This window comes from Lipophrys pholis (genome assembly GCF_963383615.2).
Source record: "Lipophrys pholis genome assembly, chromosome: 13".
In the NCBI taxonomy this organism is placed as follows: Eukaryota; Metazoa; Chordata; class Actinopteri; order Blenniiformes; family Blenniidae; genus Lipophrys; species Lipophrys pholis.
The window spans coordinates 23,117,822-23,130,919 of NC_137632.1; positions in this window are offsets into that span (position 1 = coordinate 23,117,822).

Sequence of the window (13,098 nt, forward strand, 5' to 3'; positions counted from 1 at the left end):
TGTGACTCTAATGTTGCCATTAACAAAGTATGCCTGTGGTCTTGTGTGAGGGCTCGGAGACCACTAGCTCTCAGCTCCATCAGCAGCTAATGCAAAGTAACCAGCCTGGAACAGCACTGACCCAGTAGGATTACTCCTCAAACCTCCTTCCTGGACAGCAATGCACTGGTAAAGCCAGACCAAAGAAACACAACACCTCCCACAACAAACCTTGAATAATGGCCACTTGACCTCACCGCCAGCTTCCGTAGCCTTCAAGGATGTCCAACAAGCCAAGATAGATTGAACTGACCTATAGAGGTCAATTAAGTCAGTCGACCACAGAAGCAGAAGTCTCAAACAAAAGGATTTTTCAAGCAAAATTCTAACTCGAGAGGTACGTTTTGACAATGTTTTCTTAAAAAACCTGCAACTTAATGATGCTTTAATTATAGTGTTGGGAAGTGAATGTTCTGGTCAAAGAGCAAAGTTGACCTTTTTCGGGAATAAGATCCATCAGAGTGTTTCTGCCCAAACTAACATAACGATTCCATCAACAAGCAAGTCCATCACATGTATGTAATACATCTTCCGTTTTCTCACTCTTCCCCTATCATCACTGAGGCTACGTTCACGCTGCAGGTCCTGAGGCTCAATTCAATTTTGAGTGATCAATCACATTACATGTTAAACCTGACCTTCTATCAGACAGCCATGTGAATGTGATGCGCATGCGCAGAAGACGGCGTGAAGTCACGCTGCGCACGCTGTTTACGGAAGTAAATATGGATGGCACGCCGGTCAGCACCAGAGTTGCCAGATGTGACTCACTGTTTCCAGCCCAAACAAAGCAAAACACACACACCTCAATAAAAACCAGCCCAAATCTCAGCCTGTGTAGAAATCATGTTAAAACCATAAAACCATTATACTGTATGTGTAATAAAGAACGTGCCATAAGCACAAAAAAATCACGAAATAAACAGTTAAAAGGTACAAGAATTTGGCGCCGCAATTGGGGAATAACCGCCATATCTTTGCAAAACAAGTCTGTATCCTTTTTCAATTGGTTGTGAAACACAAGCCGACAAAACCGAGACAAAATGTTGAGGATGAGAAGAAGGAGAATGGGGAAAAAAAGAGAGCGCAGCTTCTAACATTTTGGCGGAGACGCTTCCTCTGGCGCTTATCCCTGACATTAGTCACATGTCAATGACGAGACAGTCGCATGGAGAAACATATCTGAATTGTTGCCACATATGATCGAGACCCGTGTCCAGTGTGAGAAAGAAAAATGGAATTGGAGCTTTTACACAGCCACAAAACAGGTCGGATATGGGCCACTTGTGAGCAAAAAAATCCAAATTGGCTCGCATTTCTTTGCAGTGTGAACATTCTCTGTCTCAGCTGTCACTTCCATGTGAGAAACACAACTTGAGTATCATGTCTGGATACTGGAAGCCGGTATACAACAGGTAAAAAGTTTCATCGTCTCCATAACAACAAACCACTTCCATGGTCCCAGTATTCGTATACATTTATTTCATTTTTTTTTTTTCTTTTTAAGAGAGTGGCTCTGTTGCTGCCAGAAGCTTCCTTGTAAGCTGGTTTTGAAAATGAACGCCTGTATGTTTTGGTTTAGACCCACTGAATAATTTACTATGTAATTACATATCCTGCAAAAGCCTCTGTGTCCATTCAGGCCCGTTTGAGAGATTCTCCTGCAGCACTCCAGTCACAAGCAGAGCCTTGACCAAATCAAAATTCAAACCCACTCTCTAATCAAAAAACAGAGGAGCTCACATCCAGAGGCAACGTTTTATGTCTGCAGTTTGCTAAATACCATTGAGGCAACAATTTGGGGTGTAATTTCTGATTTGCAGCTACGCCAAAATACTTAAAAAAAAAAAAAAGTATTTAAGCCACAGCAAAACAGCACTCAGTTTTTGCTGTACGGGTGCAAAAATCATGTCCCGTCATTACAGTTGGCAAGAGAAAGATGACAATACTCTGCAGCAGAGGCACTGCTGTTACTGAGGGAAATCCCCAGTGATTTGGAAAACCCAAGCAAATACTTTTCAAAAGACTTTCACTGTCACACGGGTTTGGGAGGCTGGAGACTGTAAAGCATGGCAGATTATAGGTCAGGTGACAGCAACGAACTCCGAGAGAGTTTCCGTGTGTTAAAATATGGCCCGGTCATATTTCAGTGGACCAATATTGAGCTCATTTAAACCTATTGCTTTTTTTTCCCCACTCTGTATGAAACCTTTCTGTCTCTCATCTGTCATTCATATGAACAGAAAAGTATCCTTCTATTTGTTTTCCTCATCATCACTTTAATTCACATCAGCTCACTGAATAACAAAGTGACAAAAATGTGTTGTGATTTTACCTAGGCCTTGCGAGATTGACTAGTGAGGTGTTAGTTTTGCTGCTTCAACTTCCCTCTCTCTGCTGGAAACATCTATCTCCAGTGGCCAGGCTTGGTCGAGATAGCTTGAGGGTGAAAAAGACAGCAGTGGATTACCAAGATATCCTGAATGCACTGCTGAAACTGCCTTCCCCTTCCATTGAACCATGACAGTTTTTTTTTTTCTGCATAAGTCTGCCACATCCAGGAGGTGGTGCAGCTCATTGACCCAGATCTTGGTGGAAAGGAAGAGCTGAGTGTCATCTGCATAGCACTTAACTTGTACATTACATTTATGGAAACTGTGGTTAATGGGACTTGTCCTTCTCAAAGAACCACAAGCGTCACCTCATACTGACTTGCACATTTGACTCATGAATGTCTTTGTGATCCTCTTTCTGGCTCGGTTTGCATGGGGTCACTGTGGCAGTATGAAGAGCCATGAAGCCCAGAAATCCTTGTTCCATGCAACTTTCTCTAGCACTTCTGGTTGGACCCCAAGCTGTTCCCAAACCAAATGAGTGTCAAAATCTCTCCAGCTGGTAAGAGGCCGACCTTGTAGCCTCCTCACAGTGGGACATTGCCTATAAACCTCAATTGAGAGGCCACAGTGGGACATTCTTACCAGATGCCAAAACCACCTTGAATAGCTCCTCACAATCTTGAGCACACACCATCCCTTTCCGTGAGAGAACCATGGAGGTAATGACTGTTATTTGGACAGTGATGGTGCCCGGAAGACAACGTCACCTGCAAAAAACACTTTGTGGATTTGTTCCTGAAACAAAGGCAGCAAAACAGCCTCAAAGAACGATGACACCTTCAAACTCCACATTGTTCCAGCTCAGCACTTTCGGTGTGTTAACTTTGACACCCTTTGCTCAGTGAGTTTTTGTCTTATCCAAGAAGCATTCGAAAACTTTTAAGACCAGAGAACTTCTCAACAACACCACAACATTATGAGAATGGAGATTTGGGGATTATCTTGCAGCCTGTGAAATTTGAGTTTTTATTTTTCTTAATCCCTCATGGACATTAAAGGTCATGTCTTTTTTTATCGTGGAGGAGCTCAATCAATACTAAAAGACTGGTAAAAGTGATATGTGTGTTTATTTTGTTTTTTGCCATGTCTAAATATGAAAGTATGATTGTTGCTTTTTCTTGTTGACTAACTTTTGGCATTTTATGTTTTATTTGATTGACACTCTAAATCAGGGATGACTGTTGTCATGAGCTCCCTGAGGGTCCCGCCTCCTCTTCCAAGGGCCAAACACACTCACATATGCAGCCTTTCTTGAATTTGTTTTCACTGCGGGGGTGTTTGTTAAAGATCCAGCTATTTTCCACATGGCTGCACTGATGTTCTCATGTTTTAGTTTTTATGTGGTCCAGTATCTGTTTTCTTTTAGACGATTTTGAACAACTTTGGAATAGTGCGTAGCTTTTTATTTATAGATGCTGACTGGGGGAGAACAACAGCTCGCTCTGTGGAAGAGAAAAATACATGATTTTCAAGAAACTCTCACTGGATCAGGATATCTTTACATTCATACAAACTGGATCCAAAGCTCAATAAGCATGGTCCACCCACCAATAGTGGATAAAAATGTGTACTAAGGTCTCTCTAAAACGTCACCTATTCTACCTCCTCTGTGTGCACTACTTATTAAAGATGCAGGTGTATTGTAAATCACATCCATACTATGTGCATAAACCTGCACGTACTAGATGATGTACCTCAAGAATAAAGACTACCAATGTTTGTTCTGAAACTTTTGAGGGCATGAAAGGCTCTTTCTTTTGAGGAATATATCTTTAGAAGTACATTCATGTTCTACAAAGAATGTAATAACCTTGCCTTGGGGATAATATCAAAGAATCTTCTATAATTTGTATTCAGTTGGAACCATATTGAATAATTTCACACTCACCTTACCTTAAGAAACTTTAACAAGCTTCACATTAAAAAATACATTCATAATATACCACAATGGTTATATGCCGCCCCAGATATTATCCTGGTACAAACTATAATGCAAATATTGCACTTTGACAATGATATATCCGGATGAAATATGCCATATTATACAGAATTATGCATTGGACAAAAGGATTGCATACATGCCACTCTTGTTCTCTATGCCATCATCTGTTTGACTGTACCATGGTCTATTTGACAGAGAAGTGATATTCTTGGCAGTACTGTGGAGTGTTTGCTGGTTCTATACCGTGGACCATGGTATATTTGTGTGCAACATGATATTTTTGATAGATGTGGCAGTCTATAATGGTATATTTGACAGCACTGTGGTATTTTTCACAGTATTATGATTTATATTATAATATAACTGATATTATTATGGCATATTTGTCAGTGTTATGTTGTTTTCAATGATATATTTGATCCAGAAGTGGTATTTAATCTTCCCACATACTAGGGTATTTTTGAAAGTACTGTAAAGTATTTGCTGGTACTGTACTGTATTGTTTTTGACAGTATCATGGTATATACAGGAGTATTTTTGACAGTGACAAAATCAGCAGTGGTGTATTTTACAGTACTGTTTCACTGTCAACTGTTTTATATTTGACATTATTGCGCTGCGTGCAATGACTTAATGTACAGTACTTTGGAATATAAAAACACGCTATAGCCAATGGTATACATGGCATTTAGCAGCTAATCCCTGAAACGTAACATAATTCGACTTCAATCGACTGTTATCAACACAATTGTTAAGGTCAACAGTTCATAGAGTCAGTGACACGACACCATCATGCTAAAGGCCGTCGGTACGGTTCTGAAAACAGCCTGTGTTCCTATTTTAACCTGAGTCTTTTAACAGTGCTTGCGGTTTGCTTGTCACAGGAACACAGGGTTACTCTGGATAATCTGACATTCCTACAGGCTTACAGTTTAACCACCTGTTTTAGTTATTTCAACGTTGTTTTCTGAGAAGTGGCAGTTCTTGGGTCATTTCAGCAAGAAGGCTCTAAATACCACAGTGCCCGCAAGCATTAGTGACAGTTGCCATAGTGTTAAAACCAAGGTCGCAAATGAGAATAGTGAGCACAGAGCTTCAAAGTGGCAAGATCCAGCCAAAATTGACAAATTGAAAATAGCAAGTCATAAAATGTGTCCTTGAATTTGAGTAAATCTTTTTGGACCACAATCTCCAACCGAGGAATCGTTCATCGCTATAAATCAGAGACATAAAGAAGTGTTGCTCAGTCCACACGTTTCATGTCCAGGCTGAAATATCTCAACTTGGGTAGCCACATGTTATGAAGGTATTTACTGCTTTGATGATATCCAGAAAACTTTCCAAACGCTAAGGTCATGACCAAACACTGACTTTCAGACCAAAGCTATGTTTTGTGTTATGTGCAAATTAGCTAGCGTTGCCATGGGAAAGGTAGTAAATGTTTAAAAAAAAAAGGGCATACCTGCTAATCATCAGCATATTGACATCATCAAGCTGTCCTGATGAGCAACCTACCACAGTATTTAGCTGAACGCACAGCGACCTGCAACCCCACAGAGCCACGAGCACGGTTTGATTGATAAAAATGTTATTGCAATTGCTTTAGCTTATCACGAATCACAGTTGTAGCCCGGCTAAGCATGCTAATGTTTCTTCTAGGACCTATGTTGCGCCAGTCAGCCTCCGTCAACATGCACAAACTCCCACCCCAACCTGTTCCTGGGGATGCGTGGCATACTATATATTGATGTGTCCCTCAGCTGTCCGGTATCAAGTCCTCCACTCAGAGCTGTTTATGTACCATGAGAAGAACATGTTAGCATAGCCTTAGATGAAAGCACCACAAACACCTCGCCTGGGAAAGTTTTCTTTTTCCTCTCAACTGCTGATTTTACATTAGTAAGGCGGGAATTTAATGTGAATGCAATTGTTAGTACTCTTTCTGTATTCTAATGTTTAATTTCAATCGTTCCTGTTAAATATACATGGCAGCAATTATAACGTCAGTCAGTTTTTTACTGAATTCAAGCTTCAAGCTAATGTGAGTTTTCTTCTTTTTTTTTCTTCTTTTTTTTTTAACTCTATCTTGAAATGTTGCCAGGGAAAGAATTTCATTTATAGCCAAGGAATCTTGATGTTGATCTTAGTGCAAGACATTCAGGATTAGAGCATTAGCTAAATACTGAAGACATTGTTTGGAAGTGTTTAAAGAATGCCTGAGGAGCACTTGATGCAAGAATCCAAACATTTGCAAGTATAAGTCCCTTTTCACCCTTTTTGCTGCTTTTCACGTACACACACATTTAACAAAAAACACTCGTGTCTTTTGTCACGTTGAGTTCATCAGATTGGGGACAGGGGGACGGGGAGCCACACAGGTGGTAAATAGAAATATAGCCTGAGGCAAATCCACCTCGGGGGTGAAGTAGAATAGCAGCAGGGAGGAGAAACCACAAATACATTACCTTTTAACAAAACCCAGCGTTAGCTATTTGAAGCTAAATGCTTGGCCGGGGACCAGGCCACAAAGCAGAACCATTCCCGCAGGCACTGGTACGCAACCTCGCCCCCGGACCCTCTTTGACATCCCTCGCATGCGTTTGAATGAGCTTTGTTGTAGAAATGCTTTAGGCCAACCATACATTAATAGACTATAAGAAGACTGCCACTCGTGGAAGGTTTTTTACGCTGCCAGCTTATCTCGATCTGCAAAGTTTCCACCGCAGCGCCCAGATAAGCCTTCGCACCGACTCACGTTACAAGACCATGCAGGTCTCCTCGCGGTCACATCGAGGCGCTTCCACGCTAATGGAAACCCGCACGGCGCTCGCTCGTCACCAGAGAGCTCCTCACTGCGCTGTTGACTGTGTCGCCATGGCAACACGGTCAGCTCCGAGGAGCCACGGTCCAAGTGGGAACGACCTGAATTTTTCTCACTATTTGGTGATTTTTTATTTTATTATTTTTTTTTTTTTTGGACACGTCCAGTTAAGACATTTGTAAGATTTATTTCTTTCTTTTCAGAAGTGACCTGTGTGTTCTTTGGTTGAGCCAACGCACATATACAGCTGAAACCACCGACTTTTCTTCATAGTCATTTTCTAAATGAGTTTTCATAGATTAATGTGAATTTCAAATGTTTCAAGGCCGATACCAATATCGCTTGTTTTTGTATTGGAGCTGTCGATAGCTCATATTTTGCACAGGCATTCAAAACGATTCATTACAATTTGACCATGGTCACGGGCCAGAACATCAATATTTTTACTCTCAACAGCAAAGAGAATACCCAGAAGCTCAATTTCTACTGTAATATGATATTGAAGCTCCCCCGACCTGAAGCCCATATAAAATAATTTCAGATTTAGTGGCTTCTGCTTCACAAATATGAAAGCCAACCCGGTCCATTATTTCTGTAAATCAAATCTCCTTATGAGACCATTAACATGTGGAACTGCATCTCTTATTTTTTTGTACACTCTCTCTCTCTCTCTCTCTCTGACATCTATACCTACTCACGTCGTGTCACATCTGATTTCTGGCACACTTTGTCACATTTTTGACTCTGCAGTTTTGACTCTGCACTTTCGATGACACAGCGCAGATGCGGCTCGTGAAATGCCAACAATGCTAACAGGTTCGTAGCTGGAGCCGCGCTGTCTGGCCTCAACAGATATACACAACAACACCTTTTTCTGTATGTCCTTGGAAATGGGACTGTTTGTAAGCCTGGGAGTGTTTGTGTATCACGCGCCGCTCTTTTGTATATGTAAAGTGACGACTTGATGAAGTGGAGCAGGAAAAATTACGAGACGGCTTTCGCTGGTGCGTCTTGTTTTCCATCTAAGGGGGAGGAATGCAAGGACATACAACACAAATACACCTGCCCACACACATAACACACACACACACACACACACAAGTTTGAACTTAAACACATCTATATGCACTGAGCAAGTAAACGTACACCCCACACATACTTCGAACGTCTGCACAGTGAGAGCGCTGCACATTATGCAGATTTTGCTGACTCTGATATAAGGACGTCAGCAGCGAATGTCTATGGTCAACAAAGTGGTTGGTATTTAGTTAAATGACAAACAGAGCATTGCCAAACAATGCAGACTGTGGGCATTATGCTCTTAAGTTTACTATCTACCCAACTGAGAAAACAAAGAAAAAAGAATTCTCTTCCCCTCACTTTTACTGTTTTTTTTTTTTTTTTACTACTGAGTGCATTTAATCACTGGATAAAATAATCATGCATAAAAGTCAGTATATATGCACCAAGTGCAATATCTTAGGGAACTTTTTTACAGAAAAACAACCAATACTTTAGTTATGGAATTTTTGGTCACATAGAGCTGATGCACTAAAGCACATTGGCAGGCTGGCACGGTGCTCTGGGCAGGTCAACAGCACATCATAAGACATAGTTACTTACGATCACTGACAGCTATCTACCTGACTTTGGATTGTGAGAGGAAGCCAATGAAAATGGAGAATATAAAACCAGCGCACCCACACCTATCTTCTGCAGTGAGGGGGGTTGCAGACCCGGACATCCAGTGCCATCACAACAAGGCCAGAAACTCCTCCACCTATGGCGCTTCGCCACTTACAGCACTTGCGCGAAACTGAAACTCTACCACAGCTGTGTCCTCACAACTTTTCCTTACTTTTTGTTAAAATAGAGACATTTTCATCACGTATACTCTGCGCCACAATAAAGACAAATTTTAAAGTTTAAAACCAAAGGTTATTATGGCACTATTTTACCGGTTCATTCGACTCAAGATGAAATTGGACTGTATGTGGCCCCTGAACTAAAATGAGTTGACGCTGGTCTCCTTCATTAAAGAAATGACAGCAACTGAAGTTACTTCTTCTATGTTTAGAACCGAGTCACATCTTCTTGTCGGCTGACACATGGTGTGTGAAAGACATTATATGTGCAATAACTTTGCTTCAGTTAAAGCTCTCCTCCACATTTTCCAGCTCAAGTTGGCTCATCTCACATAAATCCGTTCATCCTGCTCTCTGCTATAAGTTAAGGTCACGTGCTGCCAGAGGTGACGGTGGGACGTCGGCATGCTACATTGACACCAGCCATCAATCTTATTTTTTAATGAAAATTGTAAACTTGTAGTGCATTTAGACAATGACTTTTTTTAAAACAGCTTCCAGATTGCCACATTTCAATCATGTAAACTTTTCTGAAACATGTGCAGTACGACTTCAGTCGACTGTTACATTAACAATGGCGGCTTGCCGAGTCTTGCCGAGTCATGTTTGTGCTGCTCACTGTTTAACAATGTACGCATTTACTGCACCATCACCTTAACGACCCGAGACACGTTTCCTACATACAGCAGATACCAAGATGGAACGATGAAGGACGACAGCTAAGAGATGCTTTAGGCAGAGATGAAAACGGAAGAATCTGCTGTTTCCATGAAAACGTTGCTTGGAGCTACTGAAAACGCAACTTTTTGAAAACGGTTCCCAAGGTGGAACTTTTAAAAAACAAAAAAACACTACACTCTATCTCGTTTCAAAAAAGCTCTGCCCCGTCTCCATAGAAACGGAAGAAATACCAACTTTTCTGGACTGCACAGTTGACCCATAATATCGATCTAACTTCTAGAGGCGGAGCTTGTAAAAAGGGAAGGAAGGCAGCTGCTTGGGGCTTCACTAGGAGGCACCCAAGGGCTGACAAACTTTAAGTTTATGACTTTTTTTTTTGCCTCTCAAAACATGTTTGTAGCTCCAAAGCCGTTTAAAAGCCTGGTAAAATATCTCACATGACGTCACCTTGGTCAGCTTCATTTGGTGCTGAGGACCGGGACTGAAAATGTGTAGGAGTAGTGTGTAGTTTTTAACTCCAACGGGCTTAAGCAGCAGTAGTGTGGCACACCTGAGTCTCCATTCAAACTGTTAGCCATTCAGGGCAGCGTTTGACTTATTTGATTAAGTTTCATTTCATCAAGAGAACTTGACTACAAACATTTCAAATTCAACTGCACTCATTGAGCTGGATTTTTTGGGACTATTCTTCCTTTTCCACTGTTGATTGGATGTTATGAGATACTATACTGTGACACCTCTCATCTGAGGACTCACCGGCTGGATCAAAGACCTTCACATGTAACTGTTGGTGTAGAGTGCTTTGCTCTTTTTGATGTTTGGGGTGATTGTGGTTTTCAGCCAGCAAGAAACAGCTAGAAAACAAATACACAGATCAGAAAAGACCGACTGGTGAGTTGAATTGTGTCAAATGAGCATTTTAGAGAGGGAGAGCCAATGGTAAGGATGGGAATAAAGTCAATTATAGAAAATAAAGCGTTGAACAATTTACCTACATAATAACGGTAGTCTCTTATGCACAGGTCAGTATTAGTGACTTGAGACTCAAAGCTCACAGAGCAGGCAGGATGGGGTTGTTTTGAGGCGCGTTATGTGATGTATAGATAATAGGCAGAGAGATATTATGGTTTGTTTTCAGTGCACGGTTCAGAAGCCAGCAGCATCAAACAAATAACATCTGCTACCAACGAGCCAGTGTCTTTTTCTATGAAGGACATAATAGATTAATAAATCATGTTATACCACATATATCAGCATGTCTGTGTGGCTATGGAGCAAATATGAAGCATTGTAAGAAGAAATCTCCATTATTAAAGACACAGGACTTCACAGAATGATGAGCAGGTTGGTGAGAATTGTAAAACATCTCATCTGTTTTCTCTTCACGCTTTGCCACCAACTTCTCAGAATCCAACTGTGAAACTTCATCAGTCGGAGGTAAAATGAGGTCAGTTGGCGTCTTTCAAATTCCCGCTCATTGTCAACACAGACTATCTGATGCTCTCTTCAGACGGCGCTTCTTGGCGGAGTCGCAAGGCACAAGTTAACGGACTATGTTGTCAAACGCATTGATCCAATAAAAGCCACACGCTTTTGTCTGGGAGACTCCTGTAGGATTAGTGCTGGTGCACTCACATCCACACCCATCAGTGATGAGTCAACTCACCAGAGCACAAACTAGATTACTATCGTGGCGTGAACAATGCAAAAAAAAAAAAAAAACATGGATGGAAGACACTGTCCCAATCAAATTAATGACCTTTGCCCCGATGTTCAGTTCAAAACCCAACTATCCAGGTGACTATAAAACCAAGGCCCAGGAGAATATGGACGGGGAGTCGTGACACTCTGGAGGAAAACATTGTTCTAATCGTCCATCTACTCACACATGTGCAGAGGAAACTGTTCATTACGACGGCGGAGTGCATGCATGTTTCCCTCCGTTTTCCATGGAGGCGGAGTCATAGTGTTTTCAAAAAGTTCCACATTTGAAGCTGTTTTTTTCTTTTAGAAATTGCATTTTTAGTGAATCTGAGCACCGTTGTTGTATAAACAAACACCCAAAACGTGACAAAAGTGCTTCGTCTTTCACCGGAAAACATGACGTAAATGGGGTCTAACTCAGTTGTGAGGGCATGATATAAGACAATTGAAGAACTCCTTGACTAGACTAAAATGGACCTGTAACTCTTCCCAATGCTTTAATATTCAAGCATGCTGCTTTTGCATGTTTGTGTGTGTTTGCTAGGTTTGGCTTCACAACAATGTTGAGATTAAACAGGGATCCAATAACAGCCTTCATTAGAGACAATCTGGGAGGGCTCCACAGGGGGAAAAAAAAAAAAAAAAGGTTGGGAACCTCTGTGCTAAATAATTCTCTCTTTGATCCACTGAACTTTAGAAAATGGCAGCAGTTGAGTCTGGTAGATGCAGCCTGGGAAATTGCAGCGTTTGGTGATGAGCCCTCTTTGGCTTCAATTCATAACACCACCCAAAGAAAATATCCAGTCCCGGGTTTCTGCTTTAATGCAGTGGAGAGAAAGAAAGAAAGAAAAGAAAATGATGTTGTTATTGTTCCTTTAAGTCTGTATAATGCATGGATGGGAGGCGGATGGGAGGCGGGTGGGACAGCGGGATGAACAGATGGATTGATGCATGAACAGATCTGCGGGGATTTAGGATTTACATTGTGGCAGAGAGTAGAGGAAGGAAGGGGAAGACGAAGCGGGTGAGAAGAACATTTTGTCTAGGTTAGTGGCTCTAACATGCGGAGTGTACGTCCTTTCACGGCAGCATCTGATGGGAGCGTGTTTTCTTTTTAATTCGTCATCCTCACTCTGTCCATCGTCTCATGCCCAGCTGAGATATGGTGGCTGCATCAATAATCCACACTGCTTTACTGTCTTAATCCCATTCATTATCGCTACACTGGTTGGGCCAAAGTAGCCCAGATTTATGCCCGGAGGGGTTTTTTTTTTTTTGCCCCTCCTGTTAGTTTTGGAGGGAACTCTGACTCACCGCAGCTCTTCAGTTTCAGCCAATCACAGCTCGCTCTGGCCGGATTGATTCGTAACCACTTTTTTTTTTTTTCTTTCTTTCATTTAAATGTCAGAAAGTGTCCCTTCGTGTTGAACTTTGAGTCTTTAGACTCAGCAGCTTCAGGCAGAAGATGGGATGTGATAGCACTGATGGAGGCGTGTAAGGGAAAACCAGAGGAAAAGACATGGGGGGAAGGAACGACAAAAAAAAAAAAAAAATCAGCCTGGATATGTAAACAGTGGTTATGGATGCTTTCAGCGTCTTCTGTAAACCCAGTTTTAAACAATCATGGCTGAAGTGAAGCGGAGAAAACAC